This window comes from Phacochoerus africanus, chromosome X, assembly GCF_016906955.1.
Source record: "Phacochoerus africanus isolate WHEZ1 chromosome X, ROS_Pafr_v1, whole genome shotgun sequence".
Lineage (NCBI taxonomy): Eukaryota > Metazoa > Chordata > Mammalia > Artiodactyla > Suidae > Phacochoerus > Phacochoerus africanus.
This window is the reverse complement of record NC_062560.1, coordinates 114,301,170-114,312,827: the sequence shown is the minus strand read 5'-3', so window position 1 is coordinate 114,312,827 and position 11,658 is coordinate 114,301,170.

The following is an 11,658-nucleotide window of genomic DNA, read 5'->3' as shown; positions in this document are numbered from 1 at the left end:
CACAGGATCTGAGCCACATCTGTGACCTACACCACAGCTCACGGCAACGCCAAATCCTTAACCCACTGAGCAAGGTCAGGGATCAAACCTACAACCTCATGGTTCCCAGTTGGATTCGTTCCCGTTGCACCACGAAGGGAACTCCCCATATATACATTCTTTAAGACAGTAAATCTTAAATAAGATTTAACACACACACACACACACACACACACACACAAAGGTAACTATTCGAGGTAACGTGTTAATTAACTTAGTTGCTGTAATTATTTCACACTGTATATGTATATTAAATCATGTTGTATACCATAAAAATGAAAAAGAAATGTAAAATAATTCCTACATTCTATTCAAATAATAAAGAACAAATAGGGAGGGAATGGTAACTACACGACTAAGAAGATCAGGTGCCTACAGATCTGGTGAGCTGCTGAGGGTAACTGGCTATCGAAAGCCAGGTGTGAAAGCCAAGAAGGCCTCTTTGGTTAAAATACAAGAGCTCCCATCTCCTATATGGGGAGGGCAGAGAACTCTGAGAACCCAACCCAAGACCTAATGATAAGAGTGGCTGAAAGTCAACAAATGTTAAACACCCAACCAAGACAACGCCCTTGGATGGGAAAACCTGGGATCCGAGCCCCTGGCTGGGATCTTCTAGGTGAGTGCTCACAAAGATCTGGACTCCCCAGACTTCCCTGAACCATCTGAGCCAGCAGACACGGGACACCCCATCCCTGTTGAGAGCTAACACCCTCCCGGTCTCATGCTAGAAAACCATGCAGAGGCCTCTCCCCACACACAGTAGCCTGTGTTCCCTCTCATGACCCACCCCCGCCTCCCTTTCTGGATACTAGTCCTCGAGTTTGGCTGAGTCTAAGCACCACGCAGCTGAGGAGGCACTGGGTCTGTTAAGAGAGGAAAGGGACTATGCCGGCTCCTAGAAGGAACATGTGATAACCTGTGCTCAGTGGAGTTGAAACGTCACTTGCTGTGGTGGCACATAGTCGACAACGGGATTAGAAGGCTCAAGGAAGTGGGCCTGCTGGAATGGATATCCCCACGTACAGCCACAAGAGCCAGCAGGAGATTGGATTCCGTAGGAAGCTCCAGAGGGCACCCTCTGTAAGAAAGCCATCAGGAAGGCACTGCTGAGAGGGACACTAGCGTCACTCAAAAGTTCGGTGTTGGCCTCCTCTGCAATCCAGGACTGATGGTAGAAAAAGCTGTCATAAACTTAGCCTGTTGAGAGCCCTGTCCATGACAAGACTCAGAACAGAGGCCAGGTGGTGGTGCTTGATCGCCAGGTGCCAAGAGATTGTAATTACTGGACAAAGGTGAAGTTCACATGGCAGCCAAGGGGTCCGACCCACAGAGAGATGTGGGGCTGGCCAACAGAACATGGCATCCTTAGCAGCGGGATTTGTGGGCAGCTGCAAAGGGCACTACTCAGCTTATAATGACAGAAAAAATCTGGGCAGTTGTTTCCATAAAAATTCATGATCCCCTAGCCAGTCTCCAGACCTGAGCCAGTTTCCAACTCACTGATAGAAGAGGTGGCTGGATCCCTTGGAGAAAAGACCCTGCAATACCACAGCAAGTATGCACTGTTGTGATTCCTCTGTTTCCTTCTGCAAAGGGCCCGCTGGTCCTTTACTTGGGTAAACGCGTACCAGAGAAAGAGGATCCTTTGGCACTTGGAGGACCATCGGACGCAGAGTCTGACGTGACAGGATACCTGGAGACGCAAAACATCACCATGGCCTCCTGCGAGAGTGTGAACACAAGAGGACCAGGTAATAAATGGAGTCCTGGCCAAGACCCAGCTCATGGGCAGTCCACTGGGTGCAAGAACTCAGCGGCCAACACTCCTGTCTCCAAGGGCACGATTGGGTGTTTGGCACGACCACCACTGTGTGTCCTTGGCCAGTGAGATAAGAGCTCTCACAGTGGGGAAGGCCACGTGGAAGCCTCGGACATTAAACCAGCACCACCACTTCCACCACCCCTGGCGGTGACAGTAAACCATCACATGGCAGTTGGGTTGGGGGGGGGTGTGGAGATCAGCGCCACCCTTAAGGGTCTCTAGGATGCAGGGTGGTGATTCTCATCATATCTCTGCTTAATTTACCAGTCTTGTCTCTGCAGAAAGTAGCTGGGAGCTGACAGTAGATGACTACAAGCTCAACCAAATAGTAGGTCCCCTCATCGCCGCTGTGTTAGGTGGGATATCTCTGTGGGAGCAGACTAAAAATCTCAAATACATCTTCATGGCCATCGATGTGGCAAACACTTTATTTCCTGTCTGAATCAGAAAACAGAATCAGGAGTTTCCTGGTGGCTCAGCGGGTTAGGGACCCAGTGTTGTCACTCCAGCTGCTTGGGCCACAGCTGCAGCACGGGCCCCATCCCTGGCCTGGGAACGTCCACGTGCTGTGGGCAGGGCCAAAAAAAAAGAGAGCGAATCAATAAGAGTTGGCATTCCAGTGGAGTGGGAAATAGCATATACATGTAGAGTCTTGTCCCAGGGCTGTATCAGCTCCCCATCCTCCGTCATAACTTAGTCTGAAGAGATCAGCAGCGTGCAGGCGTCGTGCAGAACATCTTAGCAGCCTATTGCATCGAGGATGTTTTGTAGATCAGACTGGAAGAGCAAGAGGGAGCAATTGTGCCACCTCTTGGTAAGACACATGTACTCCTGAAGATGGGCCCTAAACCCCACAAAGGGCTTACCAGATCCATACCAGTTTTAGAGGTCACAGTGTGCCGGGGCACACTGTACCTCTTGCTACAAAGAAGGACTCATGACACCCAGTGGGCGTCTTTGGGTTCCAGAGGCAGCGTGTCCCACATCTGTGGATTCTACTCCACCCCTTGTACCAAGTGACAAGGCAGCCTGCCAGCTCCGACTGGGGCCCAGAGCAGGAAAGGGCTCTGCAGCAGGTCCAGGCTCAGGCAAGCTGCCCGGCCACTTGGCCACATAATCTTGGCAGATCATATGGTACTAGAGGTATCAGCACTGGGAATCTGGCAAACCCCCCTGGGAGAATCACGATGCAGGCCCATAGGGTTCTGGAACGAGGCCATGCCATCTGCAGAAGAGAATCTGCAGATGCCTTTTTTTTTTTTTTTTTTTTGGCGGCGCCCAAGGCATGCGGAAGTTCCGGGGCTGGAGATCAAACCCGCACCACGGCAGAGACAGTGTGGGATCCTTAACTCGCTGAGCCACCAGCCACCACACCAAAAACAGCTTCAGGTGTGCTGCTGGGCCCTGGTAAAGATGAAACACCTGCCATGGGACAGCAAGTAACCGTGCAACTAGAATTGTCTCTCATGAACTGGGTCTTGCCAGATCCATTAAATCATAAGGTCGGGCAGACCGAGCAATGATCCATCCCAAGATGAAAGCGGGGTCTCCAGGGGTGATCACGAACAGCACTGAAGGGCATAAGCAACCTGCAAGTTCAGAGCACCTCCCCCCGTTCGTGTGTACAGCTCTGCGGGGACCCCACCGGATCAACTGAAGGCGGAGGAAAAAGCTTGGTTTACGGATGGGTTGGATCAGTATGTGGGTACAAGTCAAAAATGGAGAGTGGGAGTTCCCGTCGTGGCTCAACGGTTAACAAACCTGACTAGCATCCATGAGGATGTAGGTTCGATCCCTGGCCTCGCTCAGCCAGTTAAGGATCTGGTGTTGCCATGAGCTGTGGTGTAGGTCATAGTCTTGGCTCGGATCTGGCATTGCTGTGGCTCTGGTGTAGGCTGGTGGCTACGGCTCCGATTAGACCCCTAGCCTGGGAACCTTCATATGCCGCGGGTGAGGCCCTAAAAAGACAAAAAGACCAAAAAAAAAAAAAAAAAACCCAACCCAAAACAAAACCCAAAATAAAAATGGACAGTGGCTGCAATATGCCTCATTTGGGGTTGGGGGACTTGGAAGACGGGGCCAGGTGAAAATCCGTAGCTGTGTGACTGCAGAGGCGGGGCTGTAGTTAGTCTGTGAACATCCGTCTTCGAAGTTTCCCCCTGGAAGGGGGGCCTGAAGGAAGCCAGAAGGAGAGGTGCCAGGGATGGCCCACGGTGGGGTTGAAGATGCGCTCGCCGCCCAGGTCCCCTCAAGGAAGGACTGCCCCGCAGAGGGGAGAAAGGACAGCAGACCAGCCCCAGCCGCCAGCTCTTTCAGGCAGGGGCTGCCTCATCCACAGACAGCCACTCTGTCTCCCAGAGGCAGCCGGCGCCTGGTGACGGAATGAGGCAGGGGACCCAGGCCCAGCCACGTCCACCCAATGAGGGAGACTTGATCGTTTGCCGGGCAATTAGACTTCTCTCTCTGCTCAGTCCTGCTTCCTGCTTCATAGGTGTCCACCCTCAGAAACTTCTGGCACCTCGAACTCCATCTTCTACCAGTGAAGCGAACAGGGCAAGCTCTACCTCTTAAGCTTTTTCGAGTGCCCTGCCCTGCCCTGGCACAAACGCACGAACTGGAGCCTTCGCTCTCAGCCCTTTATTTATAAACATGCCTTAATATATACCCAAAGGAAAAGCTTTCAGATAACTCCTGCTTTATGGGGGAGAAATCCTGATGCTACATGCAAATATATTTTTTGCACTCATTAAAACCACATCAAAGTATATTCTGCATTTTGAAATGTTGATTACCTCAAACCCAGAAGTGCCCTCCAGGCTCTTGGCTGACATAACCCACATTTAGGAAAGCCAAAAGCAGCGCTCCAGATTTCTTCTACTTCATTATATGAAGGCGAGATGTTGTTTTGTAAAATCTTGAATACATTTGTAAATTTAAAGAAAACATTTTGTCTTGTTATTGAAGATATTTTAATAAAGACATCTTGAACTGGTTTTTCCAAGAACAGTTTCAGTTATGAGCGAACAGAATATGATTCTTTCGTTGTAATTTTGAGAAACTTACTAGGGCATCAAGGGAAGAATAAGAGGAAAATAGATAAACCATCAAACATAGTTAACATTTTCTCAGCAGTAAGAGGGCTTAGATAATTTTTCTTTTCTTAAAAAGCAGTCGGCTCTCAATGAAAACACTCTAGGAGGCAAAGATCCAAGGGAAAAAATTTGGTGAAACTTGATAGCTTTGAATTTAAAAAAATAAAAAAAAAAATCACACCCCAAAGCTACAATGAGTGTCAAAGACTTTGTCGTTTGTTATTTTGGCTCCATCGGTGCTGGAGCTTGTTTTAGAGAGCTGTCAATTGGGCTTCATATCTTGACCGTTCTTGTTTATGTTACTGGATGCTGTGTCCTTCACGCAGATGTAATAACTCACCATCAGAAGATGTACACTTTATGGCCTTTCCAATAACGAGATGCATCCTCACTATTCTGCCTCACCATTTAAGAGATGGCTGACTCCATATGATCCAGCAATCCCACTCCTGGGCATCAGTCCAGAGAAAATCATAATTGGAAAAGATACATGCACCCAGTGTTCATTGCAGCACTATTTACAATAGCCAAGACACGGAAGCAACCTAAATGTCCATCAACAGATGAATGGATTGGAGTTCCCACAATGGCGCAGTGGAAAAGAATCCAACTAGTATCCATAAGGATGTGGGTTCGATCCCTGGCCTCGCTCAGTGGGTTAAGGATCCGGTGTTGCGGTGAGTTGTGGTGTAGGTCACAGATGTGGCTTGGATCCCACATTGCTGTGGCTGTGGTGTAGATCAGCAGCTGTAGCTCGGATTCGACCCCTAGCCTGGGAACCTCCATATGCCATGGGTGCAGCCCTGAAAAGACAAAAACAAAACAAAAACAAAACAGAAAACAAAAACAAAAAACCCAGATGAATGGATAAAAAGATGCGGTACATACATACAGTGGAATACTACTCAGCCATGAAAAAGAATGAAATAATGCCATTTGCAGGAACATGGATGTAACTAGAGATTATCATACTAAGTGAAGTAAGTCAGAGAAAGACAAAAGTCATATGACAAGCATTTATGTGTGGAATCTAAAATATGACACAAATGAACTTATCTACAAAACAGAAACAGAATCATAGACATAGAACATACTCGTGGTTGCCAGGGGGAATGGGGTAGGGGAAGGAAGCACTGGGAGTTTGGGATTAGTAGATGCAAACTTTTATATATAGAATGTATAAACAACAAGTTTCTACTGTATAGCACAGGGAACTATATTCAATATTCTACAATAATGGAAAAGACTATGAAAAAGAATATATATTAATATTAATATGTAATAAAAACATATGTATATATTATATATAATAGCTGAAATCAACTATACTTCAATAAAACTTGGAAAAAATAAAGCTGAGTCCCTTTGCTATACAGCAGAAATTAATACAACATTGTGAATCAACTACAATAAGTTTTTTTAAATGAATGAAAAAAAAAGAGATGAGTGACTCAAGTTGATTCCAGATTGCAGTAATAAACCAGTCTATCTTTGAGAAAGTTAAATAACCTCTATGGTGGCCGAACCTTTGGCTCCCTAATTTTAGTATGAAAGGTGGCCTTATATAATGGAATAAACATTATATGTGGACTTGGACAATCTGGGTTCAAATCCAGATCCACTATTTACAGTGCAATATTGAATAAGTCATTTAATATCTCTGAACCTCGGTTTCCTCATCCGATGATCAAAGATTTTTGTGCAGATTACATAAGATGATGTGCATGGGAGGGTGTGAAACATAATAACATTTTGTACCCAGGCTCTAACCAATAGTGCAAGTGCAGGCTAACGGTGCCATGACATAAGAATCTTTCGGGTTATGCCTCTTACCGTGGTCTGGAACCTACATGACAACACCTATTTTGGAGTCAACAGGCATGGACTGAAAGGCCAAGGAAAAGCTTCGAGGATACTCCAGAACACAATCTCAGAGAACCAGGTGTAACCCCAGTGTCCTGGGAAGTGCATGTTGAGCCCTGGGAAACTCTGCAGTCATCAAAGGTGGGGTATGATGCGGGGGAGGGCTCTGTGAACAGCAGCTCTGGCCACTGAACAGGGGAGAACCAGGTTGATACTCAGTGTGGAAAGGAGGGCACACCTACAATACATGGGCTACCAGAGCTTCAGTGTCTTAAGAGTGCAAAGAACAAGACCATGACTTATTCTTATCTGAGCAGCTGTAGTAGTGGGTCCCCAGCTGCATGGCTCCCTGTGCCAAGGGGAAATGGAAAATACTATAATAGCCTCTCTTGTCTCCATTCCCTCTTCCTAGATGAGCTTTTTCCCACTGGAGCACTAGATCAGGGCTTTCTTCCTCCTTCTGGTCTTCTGCCTGCCAGGGCCAGGGGCCAGCCTTACCTCGACCCGATTGGAGGGGAGCTAGGTGGGCTCTGACCCAAGAAAGTTCACGTTATAGGCTCTGTCTTGAGGCCAGAAAGTCCATCATGACAGATTCACTGCTCTGGCTTAAGGCTTCAAATCCTAATAAAATCAAAATTTCCTCCCTGCAACTTCTTACATCTTCCCAAACACATCACACATCATTGATGCACATGTTGTGAATGAGTTTATCACATCCTCTCCAGAGAACACAAGTCCAGGGTCAATAAGAGTATAAAGCTCAGGGAGCAGAATGGCTGGGAGGAGACAGATGGACCTGGTCAATTTCCCCCTTGTCAGTTGCAAAATAATAGCAATAACAGTAAGGGTGACATTTATTGCCCATATGTGATTTCATTTTATCCTCCTGACAACACTAGTTATTAACGCCATCCTGCAAAATGAGAAAACTGAGCTACAGGGAGTCATGCAAATTGACCAAGGTCCCGTGGCTGGTAAGGGGATAACCAAAGGTGGGGCACGTCCTCTCCACGCCACACCTCCTGCTTCCTGGAGAGAAGCAGCTGTGCAGGTTCTCTTCCACACCCCGCTTGGAACCAGACCCCTCGCAGAGGACTTAGCCGGAGATGATGACCAGAATCTCTTCGGTCTTTTGTTTCCAAAACAAAAATGGCAGCCAAAGGTAGAGTGGCACAGGGGACTTTAAAATGTGGTCAGCGAAACGTAACATCCTCATGCATTGCTGTGAAGAGCTTTCTTTGAAACCAGCTAGACCTTCCACGTTCACATTCCAGAAATGCCCCTGGCCCCATGCTTTGCCTGGAAAAATCCTTCTTATCCTTCAAGGCCCAGCTCAAATGTCACCTTTATGAAGTCCTTCCCAGCGCCACAGGCAGAATGAATCGATCCTCCTCTGCGCTCCCAGCACACTTTGTATTAGTACCGCTAGCAGGGCACTGGCCACATTGTTTTAGTTAGTTGCGTAACTAAGGTCCTTGAGTTAGAGACCTGTCTTATTCATAAATCTTTTTATCCTCGTATCTCTGGCCTAGCATATACCACATTTCATCAAACGTAAAACCTCACTGATTGTGAGATACACCGTAATTTTATGAGCCACTAAGAAAGATTTTCACAACAAAACACTGGAAATTATACTATGGCATGCCATCAATTTAAAGATGTGTCTGCAGTTCAGGGATGCGTATATATGTATATATATATAATATAATTGATGGCATGCCATAGTATAATAGATATCCACAGCATGAAGAAGTTCCCGGGCCAGGGATCTTCAGCAGTGACAAATGCCAAATCCTTAACCACTAGGCCACCAGGGAACTCCCTAAAGTGTGTCTTAGAAGTGATTAACTATAGTAATAAGTGCTCAGCAAAAGTTTCTAGAACTGGATTATAAACTCAAAGTAGGATGGCTATTCCTGGAGCCCAAGCTTTTCAACAAATACAGAATTGGGGGTTGAAGGGAATGGCGTGCAGGTGCGTTGCTGATTTCAGATATTTCACCCAGCAGATTAAAGAGATGAGTGGCCTGGTGCGGCACTCCTGTTTTAAAAAAAACACCTCCACGTCACCCATTCGGTAGACTAGAAGGTACAGTGACAGTATGTTCTGATCTAAACTGGGGGCCACACAATTACACAAGTGACTGTGATTACAGAGACAATGGGACAGAGTATTCACATCTGCCGGTTTTCTGGTTCTTTAAGCCCATTCAACCCACTGCTCTTCCCATCTGCCCATGAAGACGAACAGTAACTGCTCAGCTTTCTCCCTGCTTACTGCAGCCCTGCTTTTAAAAATTCAAGCATCAAAAGATGTGCTCCTTCCACGCTCCAAACTGTTGGCTCTCCTTGGCCCTCTGGACTTGGTGACTGTGTACTGTCTCCCTAGATAGTGTCCGCATCTAGGCTTTCTATAGGCCTTTCCACAGGGTGGGCCTTGCTGGGGCTCAGCATCCCAGGCTGTCTCATCAAGAAACTGGGTTTCAGTTCCATCCTAGAAATTCAAACACTGGGCTAAGATGTGCACTTATCTTTTCTGCACCTCCTTCCACCATCCTACTCCCCCACTGCCAAGCACACACACACACTCATGCAAGATAAACCAGGATGCCACTGAAGACTTTAGATGTGTGGTTAATTGACAGAAATTCTCCTGGAGTAAAAGCTCCTCTTTAAAAATTGAAAGCCTCTAGCCTGGGAACTTCCACATGCCACGAGTGCGGCCCTAAAAAAAAAAAGGCAAAATAAAATAAAATACAATAAAAATTGAAAGGTACTAAGAGAATGAACCCAGTAGCTTAATATGATCTGTGAAATATTCTCAACATGTAAGTGGCTCTGCACACTAGTGGTCAGGGGCTGAGGTTCCTTCTGGGGCAGGGACAAAGGATCATTTTTCAGGGGGTGGCGAGGAAGAGAGTCAACGGGGCAAAGACTTCCCGGTCTGCTTTTGTGCCTAGATCCTTGGTGGGAAGCAGGGACCATCCAAAATCTGAAAGTCGACTTCCTCTTTGAGCCGGCTGCCAGCTCCTGGGCAAAGTTATCAGGAGTAATTCAGAAAGACTATGTTCTTCCAATTGAGCCCAACCTTCCCAGGCCGGGCAAGCCCTTCTCAGCTCCAGGTCAGCCTACTTTGCCTCCATTCAGGCCCTTCCCCGACATTAAGGAAAAGAAGGAAACAAGAGAAAGGAGAAGGAACAATCTCACTTAGTCCCTCTCCTGATTTATCATTGACACGGTATTTGGAGATGTTCAAACCACAAAAAAGAGCCTTTGTATATTTCCTTTGAAAGGAGACGCTCTGGAAAGTAGGTCCCCCAAAGTATTAGAACTGAATGCCCCCAATGCCACAGGAATTTGCCGTCCTCACAGGGAGCCACTTAACACTTGTGAGGAAAATCACTGCAGAGAGTCTGGAGGATGGACCTACTCCCCCATTTTATAGATGAGAACAACTTTTGGGTCTTGAAGGTTAATTAGCTAAATAACAAGGCAGGCCCTAGAACCCAAGTGTCCAAATGCCTAGCCTGGGAATTTTCCATCAGGGAAAATACCTGGACCCTTACAATTGTAACCCCCGCTTCACAGCCTATAATTACATTTGGTTCATTGGACTTGAAAATACCATGCAAATAGGGCTCCAATTACAAAAAAATCTTTTGTTTTTCTTTGTCTTTTTAGGGCCGCACCCATGGCACGTGGAAGTTCCTAGGCTAGGGGTCGAATCCGAGCTGTAGCCTCCGGCCTACACCACAGCCATAACAACGCCAGATCGGAGCCAAGTCTGCAACCTACACCACAGCTCACGGCAAGGCAGGATCCTTAACCCACTGAGTGAGGCCAGGGATTGAACCTGTGTCCTCATGGATGCGAATCAGATTTGTTTCCGCTGAGCCACGACTGGAACTCCAATTACAAAAAATCTTATTGATTGATATAAACAAATGCACAGAATCAACTGGTCCATAGTTGCTGCCAAAGACCTGAGGCAGTGCATTTTTATTCTTTATAACTATAAAAGAAATTGTCTTTGCCTGAGCTCTTTACAGGGCTGGATTTCTATATAAATCAAGCCAGCTCGGGGAGTTCCCGTCGTGGCGCAGTGGTTAACGAATCTGACTAGGAACCATGAGGTTGCGGGTTCGGTCCCTGGCCTTGCTCAGTGGGTTAACGATCCAGCGTTGCCGTGAGCTGTGGTGTAGGTTGCAGACGCGGCTCGGATCCCGCGTTGCTGTGGCTGTGGCGTAGGCCGGCGGCTACAGCTCCGATTGGACCCCTAGCCTGGGAACCTCCATATGCCGCGGGAGCGGCCCAAAGAAATAGCAAAAAGACAAAAAAAAAAAAATCAAGCCAGCTCACTAACAGCTTACCTAGGTAACATCCAGCACCTTTCCCCTGGTCTCCCAGCTGGTGACAAAAACTGGGCAGGAAGCAGTTCTTTCCTCCTGGCAGAATTTTGGAAGAACTGTATCCACAGCGCCCCTTGCTGGTCAGCATAAGAAAAGGCAAAAGCCATTGCTAACAAAATCAGAGCTCTGGCCAGGGTCACAGCCTTGAAAGCTAAGTCTATGGCAACCGTGGCCAGGTCAAGCGAGAAAGCACGGGGAAAACAGCAGGAGGGAGGAAAAAAACTGCATTGGGTGGGATGTTTATCTGAGCCTAATTAAGGCTAGATCTCAAAGAAAGCAGATACATTTTCAGTATCCCATCGAGACTGAACAGGCAGCTTTAAGACCCATACACACATTATGCTTATACACATAAATGAGATTTTTCTTGTTAAGATCAACAAACATAAACGGAAGAATATTCGCGTGCCAAGGACATATTGCTCACA